The sequence below is a fragment of the Staurois parvus genome, unplaced genomic scaffold (genome assembly GCF_062004578.1).
Source record: "Staurois parvus isolate SC_StPar_1 unplaced genomic scaffold, SC_StPar_1.0 ptg000198l, whole genome shotgun sequence".
Classification (NCBI taxonomy): domain Eukaryota; kingdom Metazoa; phylum Chordata; class Amphibia; order Anura; family Ranidae; genus Staurois; species Staurois parvus.
The window spans coordinates 1,547,377-1,564,453 of NW_028317994.1; the positions used below are offsets into that span (position 1 = coordinate 1,547,377).

Here is a 17,077-nt window from a genome sequence, read left to right on the forward strand (position 1 = left end):
TAGAGCTTTCTTTCAGTGGTTTTTTTTTGCCTCTGAGGTTTAAATTTTTTGTGCTATAAACAAAAAAGAACGACAATTTGCAAAAAAGGAAAAAAAAAAGCCCACAAAACTTTTTATACTGGATATGTTTTATAGCAAAAAGTCAAAACTATTAAAAAAAAAAAAAAAAAAATCAAATTTCGTCAAGTTTGGGCCCAAAAATTTTCTGCTACATGTATTAGCTAAAAAAAAACCCCAATACGTGTAAATTAATTGATTTACGTGAAAGTTATAGTGTTTACAAATGGCGGTATATATATTCGAATCTTTATTCTTGTACTAATGGGCAGGAAGGGGTTAACATCTTGGGCAATCAATGGGTTAACTGTGTGCTTTTTAACATAATGTGCTATGTTTTATTAGGGAAACATGCTGCTGTGTATTTCTCTGCTGTGCTGTCAGTGTTACTCGGCCATTAGCCGGTGGGGAATCTCCAGCCAGGACTCAGTGATTGACATCTGTTGCCGCAAATGGCAGCGTGGGTAGGGCAGCGTGTGCGTCCTTCCCAGAAATGCAACTCACACACACTAATTTTATATATATATATATATATATATATATATATATATATATATATATATATATATATATATATATATATATATATATATACACACACACATACATATATACATATATATATACACATATATACACACACACACACATATATATATGTATATACACACACACGTGATTTTGCATAGCCCTGCATCAGTATTTCTGCTATAGGGCAGCGGTTAAAGCAACTGTTACTGCAGAAACAACACACACATTCTTAAACTGCCTATATGAAATTGTTTTACCTTCTATAGAATCTAGAATTCTATTCTGCCAGGGCCTTACATTTTACTGCCACATGAACTCACTATCAGCCTGCTGACTGGACAGTGACCGAGCAGCAGCACACTCATGAGAGCTTTACCCTGCTCTCTCCTGCTATCAGCATGTTCATTGTCAATACACATTCATACCACAGAGCCTTAGGCAGGCCATAGAATATGCAATTTTTTTATCTTCCACCATGGGTTGAAGAAAGAAAATTGCTTGATTCCCCCATCAACACAGTCAGTTTTTATGGTAGAATCAGTCCCACAGTGCTACTGTGTTCTGCTGGTGGGGAGCCTCCCCTGTCGGCAGAACATAATGATTAGTGTTGCCTGGTATACCCAACTGCACTAATCATTCAGGAATAACCCAACAGGCTGGTTGTACACAAGTCGACTGACAGACTGACTTGTGTACAACCAGGGCTGCCCATATATTGATCAAAATTTGTCTACTTGCTTCTAGGTTTCCTTCTCCATCTTCCAGAATTGATGGACAATGGATTACAGAAATCTTGTATAAGAGAGAGTTTATGCCCAATTAAACTCCAAACATATTCAAGTAGTAAAGAACAATACTAATGGGTGCTTTTAATAGATCTGCCTGAAATTCCTTTAGGCTTCATTCACATGAGTGTACTTAAAGTGTTACTAAACCCAGGACCCTGCAGTCACTATATCCAGTCTACCACAGTACACATAACATGGAAGTGCAATTATTTTAGTAAATGTAAACTGCTAAATACCTTTTCCCATCAGCAGTATATAGCAGTCTTGTGACTTCTATCACTGTCCACCTGAGTACTGGTTAAAGATTGTAGGAGGAGTTATTCTGCTTTGACTGTCCTATGATGCTGAATGACCCCCTCTCTTTACAGTGCTAATAATAATATTATTAATAATAAAAAACCTTTAGCAATACACACCAAACTGAGACTGTGCAGCTTGCCCCAAGATCTGTTCTATGAAGAGATGGATTGGGGACAGTAGAAGAAGGGGAGGATCAGTGAAGACAGGATCAAATAGCTTTTTTTTTTTTTTTTTTTTTTACACAAGGGAGGATTAACCCCTTAGATTGCACAGTGAGTATAACAAGCATGCTTTACGGTATATACAGACTGATTTTACTGTTGTGGGTTTAGTAACACTTTAAGAGTACATTTGTACAAAGGGTTGGATGTCAAATTGCGAACAGCGACCATGTAGCCGCTGCATGAAAATAGACAAGAATGCAACATTATTGAAGCATCACAAACGTTATTCACCACAGCAGACAGTGTTATGGTGTACTGCATAACAACATGCTGTGCTAAAGTAGTGCATATCCAACTTTTTTGCAGGGTAGAGGTGTGACCTGAACACGTAGCACTGAAGGCAAATTGTCTTGTCTATGTGTTGGGTCTGCACTGAGCAAGGTTGCCCAGTGTATATGTTGTGGGCAGGCCCTTAGATGTGTCACTGCTGCACTTTTCAATCTCCCAATTTAGTCTTGGTTCACACTACTGCGACCTGAAAGACGCACGAGTACTACTTTGAAGCAACTTTCAGGGAATGCCTGGGTAATCTTCCTGTAAGTGTGAACTGAGCCCAAGTCTCTCTATAGTAGACCTGTTAACACAATGCATCCAAAAGTGATGAACACATAGCCAGACATGGGCTCTGTAGGAAAATACAATACAAAGTTTATATGAATAGCAACTAATCAGCTATGACCTATCAAAAGGAAACCCCCTGGGAGTTTTCGTGATCACCCTTTGCATCCAAACACTCTAGATTTTATCATCACATTTAGGACTAGAGCAAACAGTTTTTTTTTGTGGTGTACTTTTTTTCTGACTAGCTGGAAAACCCCTTTCATTTTAACTTCCCATCTAAGTAAAGTGACTATGACAATAACCGTCCATCAAGGGAATTATGAATAGAATAATCGCAAGTAAACTGTGTGCTTGGCAGCTCAGAACAGCACTGCTTGTAATAAAAATATAGTCTGCTAGGTCACCAAGGTATAACAATACAAGTTGAAATGCCCAGTAGCAAATTATAAGGGTCACTGTATATGAATACTGGACCTCTTCCACAGTTCTGGAGCAATAACTAATACAATACAAAGTTAATCTTCATACAACATAGAGCCAGCCTATATAATTTATAGAGGGCCTATTCTATATCAGAGTATTCATTTGTTGCACAGACTATATATTCAATAATCTAGATCAGTGGTCTCCAAATTGTAACCCAATGACCACAAGTGGCCATTTGCTTGCCTTTATCCAGCCGACAGGGCACTCTGCCTCCCACGACGGGGCATTTTCTACTCCCACTGGCGCCCACGACGGGGCATTTTCTACGCCCACTGGCGCCCACGACGGGGCATTTTCTACGCCCACGACGGGGCATTTTCTACGCCCACGACGGGGCATTTTCTACGCCCACGACGGGGCATTTTCTACTCCCACGACGGGGCATTTTCTACGCCCACGACGGGGCATTTTCTACTCCCACGACGGGGCATTTTCTACTCCCACGACGGGGCATTTTCTACTCCCACGACGGGGCATTTTCTACTCCCACGACGGGGCATTTTCTACTCCCACGACGGGGCATTTTCTACTCCCACGACGGGGCATTTTCTACTCCCACGACGGGGCATTTTCTACTCCCACTGGCGCCCACGACGGGGCATTTTCTACTCCCACTGGCGCCCACGACGGGGCATTTTCTACTCTCACTGGCGCCCACGACGGGGTATTTTATACTCCCGCTGGCTACAGTCTGGCCCCCACCTAAAGCCTGTGGGACAGTAAATTGGCCCTTTGCTTAGAAAGTTTGGAGACCCCTGATTTAGATCCCAGAAGTGACCACTAAAATAGTCAGACAAATCTCATAACTACAATGTGCGTAGAGCAGCAATAGGGCCCCTTCACACCACATGCAATATTGTTTGTGCAAAGCACGCACACTTAACATGTGCTGCAATCCATTCACATGCATGGCAGTTCATTCTCTTTTTTTTAACTTCTCCTGTTCTTGATATCTGCTGCAGCGTCCTGCAGTGCGCCACAACATGCTTAACAAAAATGCAACACCGAATCAGCATGTTGGTGTCAACCTAAGGACTAGGACAAAGGGCAAATTGCCTTGTTCTATTGTGAGGACTGCATTGGACAATGCTGCTAATGTCAATGGACTCTAAACCTTTGAATATAGCCTTACCTATAATAAAATGGCATCATGACACTCAGACTGGAGCAGCTATGGGGAAGAACTGACTTTGGGTCTTCTGACAAGTAACCTCCACTATTGTTTACAGATAAATAAGTCTTATCCATTTCCATCACGGAAGGTCTTGCCATGTCACAAAATGTACATTCTGTGGTTACAAAAACACCTAAAGCACAATGAGAAGACTGCCGTCCTTAGTATAGGTTGTTCAATAATCCCTCGTAGCTTACATGTCTGACCTCTGCTTTCATTCTGTTATTGGTATTGTGACCAGGCAACATTCCACAGATAAAGGACTTTTAGCCTATAGAAGAAGTCAGGCAGCAGTGATCACACAGTAAACCTGATCTATATACTACCAGCGGAAGAAACCGCCTTTACCAAGCATATACTTTTTCAAATGCTATACTAAATATTCCAATCATTTGTCGTGGAAAATGCAACACCTTAAATATCAGTCCACCTAAAGTTTTTGAACATGCCAGCAGTATTGATTCATCCAGTGGATTCCTACTTATCTTTAGGCCTATGATGGTGGAATCTCTTCATGGGTCTGTATACCAGCTATGGCTAATACAAAGAGGTCTCCGAACTTTTATTGCGTGTTACGGTATACAAATTGTAGGAGGAAGGAAAAGAATCTGTGACATCAAACACAATAGGTAGAGCCAACAAAAAACACAAACGAAGGTTCATTCGTAACTAAAGTAGTAATTTTGGGTGCACTAACCCCTCAAACCACAAATGCAATACAAAAGTCCAAGGCTAGGTTCCCATATGGGCAGCTTTTGAAAAGCAATCTGTGGTGGAACACTTTTCAGAAGGTGGCTAAGCAACCCCTGTCAGGTGTTCAGAAGGCATCCCTTTTTATTTGGAATAGAACACACTGCAACAACAAGCCAAATGCTTGACTTGCAGTTGCAGCATGACCCTATTAACTTGAATAGGCGAGTTTGATAGGTGGTGGTACCTGGCAATTAGACATGCCACGTTAAAATTTGCCCAGCAACAAAGCATTGTGGCTGTGACATGTGTACAGCCCCCTCTGGGGGGGGGGGGGGTCTGGGCAGTAAAATGGCCCAACTGCCCTTGTGAAAGAGGTCTTACTGATTCAGTCAGTGCTGGGAAACGTTGTTTTCTAACATTCCCCAATTAATGTAAGGTAGCATTAATATCTGCGCTGGTTCAAAATAAAACAAAAGCTGCCAGCACTATATTACAAAGAATATAAAACACATAAAAAAGTGCAGCGCTTAAAGAGGAGCTCCACCCAAAAAAGGGAAGTTCCGTTTTAAAGACTGGTCCCCCGATCCCCATTAAGGATTGGCACCTTTGTGGAGCGGGTACCCAAAATTGACAGGTACCTGCTCCCACTTCTGCTTTCGATCACCTAGGTGATCGCAGTAGAAGTTGTCTTCCTACCCTCCCTCCCCGTAGTCTTCTGGGACACACGACAGGTCCCAGAAGACTACAGGATCATTCAGGAAGCACAGTGCTACTCGCACATGTGCAGTGGGTACCCGGCTGTGAAGCCTCAAGCTGTCACAGCCAGGTGCCCACACTGAAGATGCTGACACCTGGGACACCAGAGGGCTGGTGAAACGAGCTGCGGGGAGGACACCATGGGATCGTGGGAAAGGTGAGCGGCTGTTTTTTAAAAGTCAGCAGTTACAGTTTTTGAATCTACTGACTTTTTTTTTGTTCACAGTGTGTCTGGAACTCCGCATTAACAGCGTAAATAATCACTCCAATGGTGTAAATCAACAGACATAAAAAAAACATATAAAGTGCAAAAATCTCCACCTGTGACAGCTCCGTCCGTCCCCGGCTGGATGGCTCCCCTCCTCCTGTGCTCAACTCGGTGCCAGCATGCAGCCCATGAGTGGATCAGCTGCAGACTACAACTCCCAGCACGCGCCTGGTCAAATTTTTCCTGTAAGCCTCCCTTGAGCACCGAGTGGGGTGACATGCACTGCACTGGACTGTGTTTGGTCACATTTATGTTTTCGATCATCTATGATTGCACCCAAGGACATTTCACGTTGAGTGGGGTGACTAAGGCTGCACTTGGATATACAAGAATATTCCTTGTGATTAAAGATCTGTTTTCACATTCAATGACTGTTCACTATGCTTTTCTGCACCTGAATTGATCATTTATATGTTTTTTTTTGTCGGTTGATTTGCACAATTGGACTTATTATTTACGCTGTTAAGCGCTGCACTTTTTTTACACATATATTCCCCAATTAGTAATTGTCCCACTATGGTAAGAATACCCAGCTTATCACCTCTTCTTATCCCTCTCCATTCAGCCAAGCAGAAAAATCCTGTGCTTGCACATCCTACTGCCTTGCAGGTCTAAAGGTGAACAGAGATATTAAATGGCACTTGTGCTCAGACAGATCAGGAAACAATGTAATCTACGGATTACCAGCCAACACGGTTATTGTTGCACTTCAGTGCAGACTCTGTCTTTGACATATACAGATTCATTATGCAACTATTTTAGGTTTAGCTACTTAGCAGCTGGTATAACTGCTACAGTATGGTTAGATGGAGGCTGCATGTTCAACCACTCCCTATTACCTACTTGGCCCTAATATAATTGTGCCAGTTTGTCTCTTCAGGCAAATTACAGGTTTAAAAATAATGACCCCATCTTTGTCCACCTGTTGAAGGAAATCCCCAGTACTAGTGGGTATGGGGGAACATGTGACCTCCCCTTCCTTCCAGGATGAAAGGACTGGTGTGATAGATGATTAACATGTGCAGTACCATGACAACTGCAGAACAGAATTTAAAGGATTAGTTCACCTTTGGAACATGTTACATGTTTCACCCGTATTTAGGCTAGGTTCAAACCTGCGCAGGTTGCACTTGAGCCATTTCTGCATTTCATTTTGGGTTGCGTTTTTGCCATATTTTTACTTGTTGCTAGACAGATTTAAAAATGCAAAATGCAGCAAAACCTCACTACATGCTTTTCTGCAGCATTTCCATTGAAGTCTATAGAACTAAAAACACAACTTTTTGCATCCAAAAAAGCCCCTAACCCTTTCCAAAAAACCGTGTGAAAACGCATAGATGTGAACATGTCCCATACAAAATCATGTTAAATGGACTGTACTGCGTTTCTGCAAAATGCTTTGGTGTGAACCTAGGGTAAGGATGGAACATGTAACATGTTCCAGCGTCTGCCTCCCCCCCACCTTGTGACAGCAGGTGGCTGATCTTCTCCCGAATCTGCTGTCACGGTTAATTAAAAAACAGAGCAGCCATGAGGGTCTCCAACCACACGGCTGTGTCATTCATTCACAGGGTTCTGCGTATGATTGAACTACATCTACCGTTAGGCCCTGCAGCTGACGGCTTGTAGTTCCCAAAGAACTGTGTGGTTGCTGGCGAGCATCCTTGTTCTTCCTGCCATTCAGTAACCAACTGCCCATATGAGGTACTTGCAGACAGCTGTACTGAGGGTCTGTAAGATCCTGGCATTGTACCCCTGATCTTCTGATCGCAGGTGCAAAGCCTAACAGGCTGTAGAGCAAGAAAATAATAAATGCACATTTTGTTTACCTGCAAAAAATATGTGCCTGTATTTTTTGTAAAAAATTACCCTTTAAGATGGCAGCTTTCTTGGCTGGAAAGGAGAGAAGAATTTAGTTCCATTTTAACTGTTCAACTGCGGATGTACTCCATAGGCACAATGCACTGCATTCTATTACCTGCATTATGATGGCCACACAAGCACCTCTTTCATTAAATGTTAGAAGTGCAAAATCAAGTGCTGCAAATGTATTGGATTGTTTGATCACTAGTTGAAAAAAGGAGAGAGAGAGGGAGAGAGGGAGAGAGGGAGAGAGGGAGAGAGGGAGAGAGGGAGAGAGGGAGAGAGGGAGAGAGGGAGAGAGGGAGAGAGGGAGAGAGGGAGAGAGGGAGAGAGGGAGAGAGGGAGAGAGGGAGAGAGGGAGAGAGGGAGAGAGGGAGAGAGGGAGAGAGGGAGAGAGGGAGAGAGGGAGAGCCTAGCTGTGCTAGCATTTGGTTCCATTTACTAAAAGTTAAAGAAGGCTTACAGGCAGTGTACAGACCTGTCTGCAATGGGCTATGCTTCATTCCCCAGTTCAAGCTGATGCAAGCCCTCAGACTATTCTTTTGATTTGCTTTCAGCTGTGTCAGTGCAAGTCTGTCTGACCTGCGGCAAGTAGGGTTGAAACCAAAGTAGGCTTGCCCATTCACTGAATGCTCATGTACATAAAAAGAATAAAACTCACTGTAAGGACACCCATAATACCTTCTGAAGCAGACACACCATTGTTAAACATTAGGCAGGCTACCTTTTTGTAGAATGCAGTATTCTAAACTCCGGGGAATATACGTCAGTAAAAAATCCCCACCCAAAGTCCAGGGGGAGAAATGTAACCTCAACATGCTTGCATAGTTTCACTTCCACTTTCTAACAACTTGTACAGTAATGGATGATACAACTCTCAGAAAAAAAGTGACTATAAAAAGACTAAAGTGTAAAAATGGGGTCCCCTTCCTATCCTGTCTGAAGGAAGAATTGTTCTTAGTATTCACTATACACACTCAATCACATTCCTCCATACAATCCAAGTAATGCACTGGAAGACTGAAGTGGCTAATCTAGATACAATAGAAAAGAAGATTTTCCTTCACAATTCGATAAATAAAGCTGAATATGATATTTAACCACAAAATGAATGATGATATCTGATGCAGTCTAACTCAGGAGATACAGAAATGTTGTCCACTATCAGCAGATCCTTAGGAAAATCTTGTCCTTTTAGGGTCATACTATTGCCTTTCAGTAATGCACACAAACACATTACTTGCGCTGGTGCAACGTGGTGACATTCATTCTAAAGGACACCCCAACACACCTTACCAACTAATGTGGGGCACAACATGTGTTTGAGTGTTACCAGAAACAGCACGGGGTAGATTTACGAAAACTGGAGCACACAGAATCTGGTGCAGCTGCACATGGTAGCCAATCAGCTTCTAACTTCAGCTTATTCAAGTAAACTTTAACAATACACCTGGAAGCCGATTGGTTTCTGTGCAGAGCTGCACCAGATTTTGCACTCTACAGCTTTAGTAAATCAACTCCTATATGCACTTTTTTGGTGTCTTAAAGAGGAAATTCACCCATCATGGCTGTCATCTTGTCCCATGCATCCTGTGCATGTTCTTCATCCAGCCACTGGGTAACCAGTGATGATGCTACTCTATCCATAGCTTCATCATCTCAGCACTCTTACAGATGCTCCGCACTACTCATGGGCCATAGGCAGCATAATATATATATATTTGGCTCCTGTTTAAATTGTCCCTAGTATGTGTATGTATGAACGTAAGTTAGGGACTTTAGATCGTACGCCCTTTGAGGGTTAGGGACTGATGTGAATGTACAATATATATGTAGAGCGCTGCGTAAATTGACAGCGCTATATAAGTACCTGAAATAAATATATATATTTTTTTATTATTATACACACACTGCATTTTTTCAGCATGAATGCAGTTCTGGCACCTTCAGCACATAAAGTATGTAATGTGCAAGGGGTGCTGGAGGATCTGTTGTTGCTGGCTGCTGGGGGAGCTATTGTCACCGAAGGGAATCTATTTTTGTGTGGTGGTCTATGGTTACTGATGAGGGGTCTATTGTTGCTGGGGGGAGAGGGTCTAATGCTGCTGACTGCAGAGGATCTATTTTTCTTTCTCGTTATCATTAACAAAATTCTATACAAATTGTTTAGCACCACAAAATGATACTTGGCTCTGTATTCTCTAATTGGGTAAGTATTGGAACCAAGTGAAGGTGCTCAGACATAAGTACGGGTGTTGGAGACAAGAAGTGACTAAGAAGGGGGGAGTCCTGCAGCTATTTTTTGAGAGAAAAAAAAAAAAGCTGTGTGTATTTTACACACACACACCTGATAGAAAAGACATGCAAAGCCTCTACTACCACAAAAAAAACAAAAAAAACAAAACAAAATAGGAGGCCCACTAGCAATTTTTTTTAAAGCCAGTTCTGCTATGAGAATATTAGATGCACAGTTGAACATATATAATATTACATAGTGTGCACACACTACCTACCCCAAACAGCAGTGTGCCGACCACCACACACTAGTACTGTCACCTAGATGAAAGGGAGGTCATGCACATGCTCCTCCATGCCTGGAAGTACTTGGTATTGCCTTCAAATCTAGCAGTTGAATGAAGCAGTGGGTGAGCAAAGGATAAGACAGTATCAGTGGAGCATTCCACCACTCCTCCACATGACAAATAAATGTACCCTTCGGGAACTGGTACAGGAATCTATAGCATGGAGGGCATGGCACTGAGGCTGGAGTGTCAATACCACAGACACTTGGTCTTCTCCTTGCTAGCTAGGACACTATGGGCTCTGCAGATGACAGCATCAGAGCCCAGGCAAGAGATTCCCTGTCCAACAGCCGAAAGTAAACATAAGGTAACATCAAACATGGTCCAAATATGACCATTACCATTTCTGGGTAATGACATCACTAGCATTCCTGCCTTTTAGTTATCAGCTGGGGAATCTCCTGGTTGGCAGCTGAATGGGACCAGAGGTGAGTCATCAGTTGATGTGATGCCAGCAGCCTCTGCATTCATATCAACAAGGGAGCCTCGTGTGGGAGGTGGTCATGTTCATGATGGATTCCCAGCACAAAATGCCTCACTCTGAACACTGGCATCTCTCCGTGAGCTTACTGAGAGTCGGTCTTGTTTACCACCAGTTGGTCATCTGTGAAATGGAGGCAATGCCTTTAGAATTGGTCACAGGCATAGTAAAAGTGGCAGTAAGAAGATCGGACACACATACATAGGAAAACTGTTGTAAGGCTTTCCTCAAGTGAATGGACTGCCCTATGCGACACACAATCGTGTGATGATCAGGGAGTTGGGAGTGTGAGGCAGGTGTCCTGATCATGTGATCCCTGTGATTGGCTGTCCCACCAGCTTCTAATTGTAAACAGTGACCAGGTAGGGTTGCCACCTCATCCCTTTAAAACTGAACACATTAATGACACAGGTGCTGAGGCTAATTTAATGCAGATAAGGCACTGAGTTTAATGAGCACCTTAACCAGCCACAGGACCTGTGTAATTAATGTGTGTACAGTTTTAAAGGGATGAGGTGACAACCCTATGACTGGGAGCAGTTGGTAAACCAGAAACGAACTCTCCTGCGCTCTGGGACTCAGGTGGGTGGCGGATGGATGGAACCAGAACTGTAAGATTCGACCACCAGTGCATAAGAGTTGTGCAGCTCCAAACAAGGCTGGGGAAGCCCGACCAATACTGCAAAGGAAAACAAAAACGAGAAGCGCACCAACCTTGCGCATTACCTCAGTAACCAAAATTTATTAATTACAAAATGATACAAACAGCGAAATAATTCAGGCATTTAAGTCCTCAGAGGAACTTGACAGTTAGGAAGCCTGCGAGAGTCCCATCATAGGGGTAGACACTCAGAGCTCTGATGAAGAAGGGACACCCTTCGAAACGTGTCAGCTGTGCTCCGAGTGTCTACCCCTATGATGGGACTCGCGCAGGCTTCCTAACTGTCAAGTTCCTCTGAGGACTTGCATGCCTGAATTATTTTGCTGTTTGTATCATTTTGTGTTTAATAAATTTTAGTTACTGAGGTAACGCGCAAGGTTGGTGCGCTTCTCGCTTTTGTTTTGCTTGGGGGCAGTTGGTGACAGCTCAGTCACTGTATTGGAAGCACACCACTGTCAGCACAGAGAATTGGAGAGAGTGTCATTGGAGAGAGTTCCATTGGTGTGCAGGACATTTGTTTGTCTTTAGCAATATAAACCTGACAGAGGTTCCAACCCCATCTAAAACAGTGCTGGCTTTATATAGACTTTCATTAAAATGTCAAGTTACCCGTCCTTCCAGATGCCCCCTTAACTGATTAGAAAACTGCCCTTTTTATGTCAGGTGACCTCTGAATGACTCCAGTATGTCAGTGGTATCACCTGCCAAGTTCACACATCCCCGAACAGAATGCAGAAAACATTTGCGAAGGATCTGGAGTTTTCCCAGCAGCAGAGCACAGTGTGCACATTCCCCTCCCTACAGATAGATGGCAGCCTCCACCCCAAGTTATGGGACCCTCTCACAGCACAAAGGTGACAAGGCCACAGTTCATGGCGGAGCCCCTGGGCACTAATGTGATGGAATGGGCACATCTCCCCCACACGTCACACGGTCTTCATCACATCACTGCGCAACGAGGAACTCGACTCCACCCCTTTACTGAACACAGGCCATGGCCCCGCTTATCAACACACAAAGCCTCAATATTATGGGTGGAGGAAACAGACATAGTCCTAACATTATGGGTGGAGGAAACAGACATAGTCCTAACATTATGGGTGGAGGAAACAGACATAGTCCTAACATTATGGGTGGAGGAAACAGACATAGTCCTAACATTATGGGTGGAGGAAACAGACATAGTCCTAACATTATGGGTGGAGGAAACAGACATAGTCCTAACATTATGGGTGACGGAAACGTATAAAGTCCTAACATTAAGGGTGGAGTGCATGGACAAAGTACAAATATTATGGGTGAAGCAAACTGACAAATACAAATATTATGGGTGGAGTAAATCCACAAAATTTGTATATAATGGGTGGAGTAAACATGCAAAGTCCTAACACTATGGGTGGAGTAAATGGACAAAGTTCCTATATTATGGGTGGAGTAAATATACAAAGTCTTAATATTACAGGTGGAGTAAACATGTAAATTCTTAATATTATGGGTGGAGTAAAAGGACAAAGTCCTGACATCACGGGTGGAGTAAAAGGACAAAGTCCTGATATCACGGGTGGAGTAAAAGGACAAAGTCCTATTATTATTGCTGTAGAAATTGAACAAACTATTTTTATGGATGGAGTAAACGTATAAAGTCCTAATATTATGGGTGGAGTAAATGGACAAGGTTCTGATACTATGGGCGGAGTAAACGTATAAAGTCCTAATATTATGGGTGGAGTAAACGGACAAGGTTCTGATACTATGGGCGGAGTAAACGTATAAAGTCCTAATATTATGGGTGGAGTAAACGGACAAGGTTCTGATACTATGGGCGGAGTAAACGTATAAAGTCCTAATATTATGGGTGGAGTAAACGGACAAGGTTCTGATACTATGGGCGGAGTAAACGTATAAAGTCCTAATATTATGGGTGGAGTAAACGGACAAGGTTCTGATACTATGGGCGGAGTACACGTATAAAGTCCTAATATTATGGGTGGAGTAAACGGACAAGGTTCTGATACTATGGGCGGAGTACACGTATAAAGTCCTAATATTATGGGTGGAGTAAACGGACAAGGTTCTGATACTATGGGCGGAGTACACGTATAAAGTCCTAATATTATGGGTGGAGTAAACGGACAAGGTTCTGATACTATGGGCGGAGTACACGAATAAAGTCCTAACATTATGGGTGGAGTAAACGGACAAGGTTCTGATACTATGGGCGGAGTAAACGTATAAAGTCCTAATATTATGGGTGGAGTAAACGGACAAGGTTCTGATACTATGGGCGGAGTACACGTATAAAGTCCTAATATTATGGGTGGAGTAAAAAGGACAAAGTTCTGACATTACAAATGCAGTACACATGCAAAGTCCTATTATTATTGCTGTAGAAACTGAACAAAGTATTATTATGGCTGGAGTGGAGTGATATTATTGTTTCTGGAGTGAAGTGACAAAGGCCCGTTGTTGTGGGTGGAGTAAAGTGATGGAGTATAGTGGGTGAAGTGTGAGGATGGGGTGTCCGGGGTGAGCCGTGTAGGTCAGTGTTCCAGGCTCAGTAGCCAACCTCCAGCCCGTTGTCCGTCCGCTCGTCCTATAGGAAGGTCATGCTCGGACTAGGCGGCTACCCCAGGAACTTTCCTGCCTCTGATCACATTACCTCGGCTCCATGGATGACTCCGGCCGCTCGGGACGATCCCAGCCCTCCAAAGTGAAAGTGCAGACAGGAGATGTCAGTGGTGAGAGCAGGACGGAAACTCCAGCAGCGGACTGTCCCCCGCACCAAGTGAGGCGCATGCCATACCTCCGGCTCCTTCATTCATACTCCGAGAGCCGAGTACGCCTTCCAGGACACTCCCCCTGCCGGCGTCCGCTGGGACTACACGCTTCTAGCCTCTGTCCTGTTATGTAAAGGCCACAGCCACTTCCTGGTTGTCACTTCTCTCATCCCCTCAGCAAGCTACACATTCAGCACACACATTATTGTGGCTACATAAAGTATAACTAAAACTTTTTTTTTTGGACAGAGTTGATTAGACCCACTATCATTTTTTATTGCTGTGTCCCCATTAGGGAGATTCACTCTCTCTTTTTGTCCTGTATATAAGTGAAAGTAAAAGAAAGTCCAAAATGTTGGGTTGTCCCCAGAATAGTAATAGAGGAGAAATTGTCCAATGGGGATACTAGTTCTGGTGACCTGGGGATGAAGAGCAGGCACAAGGAACTCCCTTTATTTGCATGGATTTCCTCTCACTTCCTGTTTGATTATGGCACAGGAAGTGAAGGGAAATCTCCAACTGGACATAGACGGCCAAAAAACTGACGTGTTAAAACCCTCCCTTACTCTATTTAAAATGAAAAAAAACCCCAGTTCTGCCCTTAGTTCTGTTTTGAATAGAATTAAAATGATAATTACAAGCAAAACTTTTTTTTTTATGTTTGAACAGAGTAAAGAGGGATCCAAACCCTGGCAGGTTTTTATTGTTGTCTGGGCCCATTTCTCCCTGTTAGGGTTTATTTAACCACTTGCCTACCGGGCACTTATACCTCCTTACCAGGCCAATGTTCAGCTTTCAGCACTGGTGCACTTTGAATGACAATTGCGCGTCATGCAACATTGTACCCATATGAAGTTTTTATCATTTTTTCTCACAAATAGAGCTTTCTTTTGGTGGTATTTACTCTCTGCTGGGTGTTTTACTTTTTGCGCTGTAAACAAAAAAGAGCAAAGAATTAAAAAAAAAAGTTTCTTTGTTTCTATTATAAAATTTTGCAAACAGGTAATTTTTCTCCTTCAATGATGTGCATTTGTGAGGCTGCACTGATAGGCAGCACTGATGGGCACTGATAGGAGGCACTGATGGGCAACACTAATGAGGTGGCACTGATAGGCAGCACTGATGATGGGTACTGATAGTCAGCACTGACTGGCGGCATTGCTGGGCACTGACTGGTGGCACTTCTGGGCACTTGTGGGTGGCACTGCTGGGCACTCATGTGTGGCACTGCTGGGCACAGGTGGGTGGCACTGCTGGGCACAGGTGGGTGGAACTGGTGGGTGGCACTGCTGGGCACCAATCATCAGTGCCGATTCCTGCTCTGACCACTGCCGGTTTTCGGCAGTACTTTCCTCACGCTCTGACAGCGTGAGGAAAGTGCAGCCGAGAACCGGCAATTGCATTTCCAGGTGATCAGCATGTCATTGGCCGTTTATCACATCACGTGATCAGCTGAAGAACAATCCACATTGAATCACAGGCAGTGGGGGGGCCTTATGTCACCTCCTTACCACCTTTATAAACCCCTAAAAGCCCTCACCACCACAGTGCATCTGCACACTTCACACACATCTGCAGTTGTGGCACAGCCCCATTCAGTTCAATTGACCCTTTCTATTCGTCCTATTTGCTGTTATCACAGAAAAATCCTAAATTTTGGGTTGCTCAGAGAACAGGAATTTGGGGGAAATCTTCTAATGGGACACTAGTTCTGCTGATAACCAGGTATTCCCTCACATTTTAGTTCTATTTGAAGGCAACATTCTTTTTTTTAAATGGGTTTAAACCCATGTCAGATTTTGTTTTTCTATCTATGTCCCATTGGAGAGATTTCCCTTTACTTCCTGTCCCATAGCCAAACAGGAAGTGAGAGAAAACCTATAGGATGCTCTGCAATGTCTTTTAGCATGCTTGTTCTGTCATACCTGTAGTAGGTGTAGTGATGGTCCCGTTGATTGCTGTACTAGAATTCCCATTGCTCACAGTAGACTGGAGATCAGTTGTAGGACTTTGATACTGGGTTCACATACATGCGGTGTGGTATATCGCATGTGATTTGCACAGGACCTGCACTGCATTCATGTGCAAATCACATGCGATTTGTATGCGGTGCGATCGCAGCCATACATTTTGTATGGCTCTAATTGCACTGCACCTGCATCAAAAATGCGCAGGACCCTTTTTTGGGTCCTCACTAGAATCAGATTGCATGGGTATTCACACCCATGCGATCCGATTCTGCACATCGCACCAAGTTTTGCAGACTGCTTTCGGGGTGTTGTTAACTTAACATACACACCCACAGCAGTTCACATGAATGGGGTGCGATTCTGATGCGATGTGGAATTTGCACAGAAATTTCCGCACCTCATCAGTGTGAACTAGGGCTTAGGGTAAGTAGCTGCTGTACTGCTGCTTGAGCTTCCACTGTCATTGCACATATTCATGTCTGGGGAAGTCAAGAGGGCTTTTATTGTGTAATTTTTCATGTTCTCTGGTGTCACACACATGGTGATGTTCTCATTTTCTGCAAAGAAAGTAAAATGTCAGCTATTTGCTGGATTAAAGTAGAACTAAAAATGGTTGTAAACTTTAGACATGAAATATGAATAAAGCATCATTCTACAGTGCGTACTTGTCTCAATTCAGAGCACTAAGTGTAATTTCTGTCTGCTGCCTTCTTCCTCTGATATCAGCATGAGTCTCTTCTGACAACTTTTCCTGACACCAAAGAAAACAGGGTAGCAGGGGAGGAGCTCCAGCACGCAGCCTGTGATTGACAGCATCAGCTCTGTTCCTGTGATCTGTGTGAAGGGGGGTGTGTGTGTCTCCTCCCTCCAATCAGCTTTCACCTCTTCTCACTGAGTTCTGCAGA

At 43.4% G+C, this 17,077-nt stretch overlaps 1 protein-coding gene across 1 annotated transcript in view; it reads right to left on the bottom strand.

Moving 5' to 3' along the window:
* MOB3B (MOB kinase activator 3B) overlaps positions 1–14,255 on the bottom strand; it is a 99,217-nt gene extending 84,962 nt beyond the window's left edge. Inside the window, exon 1 of the mRNA XM_089678058.1 lies at positions 14,085–14,255. The gene's annotated coding sequence lies outside the window, so the exon portion shown is untranslated. The remainder of the gene's footprint in view (positions 1–14,084) is intronic.
* Positions 14,256–17,077: the final 2,822 nt, after the last annotated feature.